Below are 3,321 nucleotides of genomic sequence, written 5' to 3'. Positions count from 1 at the left end.
CATTCCATTTCAGGTATATTGCATTCTGCTGGCTTGCAAACTAAAACAGATTTTGGTACTGGAGAAGTGGGGTGCTGATGTGGTTTGCAAATACCAAACATGTTAGAACAGCCTTTTAAATGGATAGGGGAAGATTTTGGAAGAGTTGTGAGGAACTTGATAGAGAAGTCCTAGAATGTTTGTAAGAGACTGTTGGTAGAAATGTGGACTCTAAAAATACCTATGATGAGGCCTTAGACAGAAATAAGGCTTATGTTATTGCAAACTGGAAGGAAGGTGTTCTAGTTTACAAGCTGCCAGAATACAATATACCTGAAATGGAATGGCTTTTAAAAACGGAAATTTACTAAGTTGCAAATTTACTTTCTAAAGCTGTGAAAATGTCCAAATTAAAGCAAGGATATAGAAATGTCCCATCTAAGGCATCCAGGGAAAGATACCTTGGTTCAAGAAGGCTGATGATGTTCAAGATTTCTCTCTTAACTGGAAAGGCACATGGCAAACATGGTGATATCTGCTAGCTTTTGCTCCGGAGTTCCTGTTTCCTGAAGCTCCCCCAGGGACATTTTCCTTATTCATCTCCAAAGGTCTTTGGCTCTGTGGACTCTCAGGGTTCTTGTGGCTTTTTCCAAAATGTTTCCTCTCTTAAAGGAGTCCAGTAAACTAATCAAGAGGCCACCTGGAATGGGTGGAGTCAAATCTCCCTCTAATCAAAGGTTAATAACCACAATTTGGTGAGTCACATCTCTGTGGAGATAATGTAGTCAAGCTTTCAATCTACAGTGCTGAATAGGGATTAAAAGAAATGGTTGCCACCACAAGATGGGTCAGGATTAAAGCATGGATTTTCTAGGGCACATAATCCTTTCAAACCAGCACAGAAGGTGATCCTTATTTTAAAGTGGCAAAGATTCTGGCAAAATTGATTGCTGGTTTTAGATGGAAGGCAGATTTTAAAAGCCATCAACTTGGATATTTAGCAGAATAGAGTTTCAAATTAAATGTGGAAAGTGCAGCTAGTTTCTCCTTGCAACTTATAGTGAAATGCCACAGGAAAGAGATTAGCTGAGAACTGAACACTTGGTTATAAAGAAACCAGAAATTAATGGTCTTCAAAATTCTGTGTTTCCAGGAAGGGAAATGTCAGAGAATAGTGCCCCATGTGAGGACTTAACCAAACGTGGAGCCAGTCAGCTGTTTCAGAAAAAGTTAAGATTGTAGATGGAGTTAGCCAGGAAGTATTTGTGGAAAGTCATTTTGTCTGATGGGCATGATCCCAGTGTATTGCATAGGAAACCAACAAGAGTGTTGAGGGATCTTAGAAATGAAACCACTGCCAATCTGGACTAAAAGATAGAGGAAGAGACAAACTGGAGGAAAAATAACTTTAAGGCAGAACCATGGAAGCTGAGGTGTGAAGCCAGGAAATCTCGGGCCAGAAGAGGGGATGCACCAAAGGACTTGGAGAAGGTGAGTTTGCCCAGAAGACAAAGGGTGGGCCTCCAACCTCCCTACTCTGTAAGAGTTGTGCCACCTCAGACCTTGGAGAGGGTGGAGCACATTCTTTGGGGATTGGGGAGAGCCTGGCTGCCACCCCACAGTTTTGGAGGTGCTAAGCATGAGCCCCAGAGGTAGAAAAGATCCTGGGTGCAGCCCCAAAATTCGGAGAGGGTGGAGCCAAAAAAAAGGTGGTCTCCCTAATGTCCCCCAAGGTTGGATTTGGAGAGAGCTGAGCCATTGTGTAGGCCCTTGGAAAGGGTGGGACTGCCACTTTCCAAAGCCCTGAGAATAAGTGACTCTCAGACTATGAAATCTAATGGAGTTTGCCCTGCAGGTTTTAAGAACTGTGTGGGTCCAGTGACCCCTGTGTTCCTTCCAAGTTCTCCTTATGGAAATGGGAATATGTATCTTATGATTGTCCCTACTTTGTATATTGATAGCAGATAACTTGTTCTGAGTTTTACAGATCCAGATCCAGAGAATTTTGCCTTAGGACAGACCTTGCCTGTAGCTAACTTTGATGAGATTTTGTACAGTTTCTCATTTTGTATTTTATTTGTATTGTTACTGAAATAGTTTAAGGCTTTCTGGTATTGTTATGGAACGAATGTATTTTGCATTTGGAAAGAATATGTCTTTTGGGGGTCCGAAGTGTAAAGTGTGCCAGTTTGAAGCTATTATGTACCCCAGAAAAAATTTGTCCTTTAATCCTCATCAATGTGCTGGATTGAGTCTTTTTTTATTGTTTCCATGGAGATGTGACCCACCCAATTGTGGGAGGTAACAGATCTCACTCTCTATCAATGTTCTGTGTAATTATGGTGTTGAAAAAAGCTGGTCATACAACTTAGATTAGATAGTGTGCATATAGGGACCTTTTGAATGTGGCTATATAGCAGCAAGAAGAAATAAAGGAGCAAGGAAGGCACAGGAATGGATGGAGCTAAACAGTTTTCCATCCAACCTGCTCTTCCTCAGTGGTCTCTAGCACAGTGAATGTTTTTAATGTCAACTCAATTGGGCAAACTGTATCCTGAATCTGACTTTTGATTAGATGGTTTCCATGGAGATCTGTGTCCACCCATTCAAAGTGGGGCTGCTTACTGGAGCCCTTTAAGAGGGAACCATTTTGGAAGAAGCTTTAGACCCAACAGAGCCAACAGAATGGACAGAGCCCTGGGGAAGCCACTGAAGAAGCCTGGAGAGAAAGCTAACTGACATTGCCATGTGACTTTCAATTTAGGAGAGAAATCTCAAACATCATCAGCCTTCTTTAACCAAGGTATCTTTCCCTGGATACCTTAATTTGGACATTTTTATAGCCTTACCTTAACTTGGACATTTTCACAGCTTAAGAGCTGTAAACTTGCAATTTAATAAATTCCCCTTTTAAAAAGCCATTGTATTTCAGGTATATTGCATTCCAGCAGCTTGCAAACTAAAGCAGTAGCATATGTGGGACTTGGTGTTGAGTTGGATGTGGAATTTAACATTAGTCAAAGATGATTTTTGTGTTCCTTGGTCATGCAACTGTGTGTACATAATAAGGCATTCATGCAATGAGGAAGCATTGGAGCAGAGGAACAATATAAAGGGGGCAATATGAATAGTATTTTCTCATTTGTGAAATGGTTATGATGCCTGTAGATGGTTGGCTATATGGTTCTGGACCTCAGAGGAGAGATCAGGGCTAAAGATAGAAGATTGGAAGTCACAAAACATTGGAAGACATTAATATGGTGATGGCATTTGAAGCCACAGGGATTTCCTGGTGTGGAATTTGAGGTAGGATTCTGTGTTAGTTAGATTCAGTTGTCAACT

This window comes from Tamandua tetradactyla, chromosome X (assembly GCF_023851605.1).
Source record: "Tamandua tetradactyla isolate mTamTet1 chromosome X, mTamTet1.pri, whole genome shotgun sequence".
In the NCBI taxonomy this organism is placed as follows: Eukaryota; Metazoa; Chordata; class Mammalia; order Pilosa; family Myrmecophagidae; genus Tamandua; species Tamandua tetradactyla.
This window is presented reverse-complemented; position numbering follows the sequence as displayed.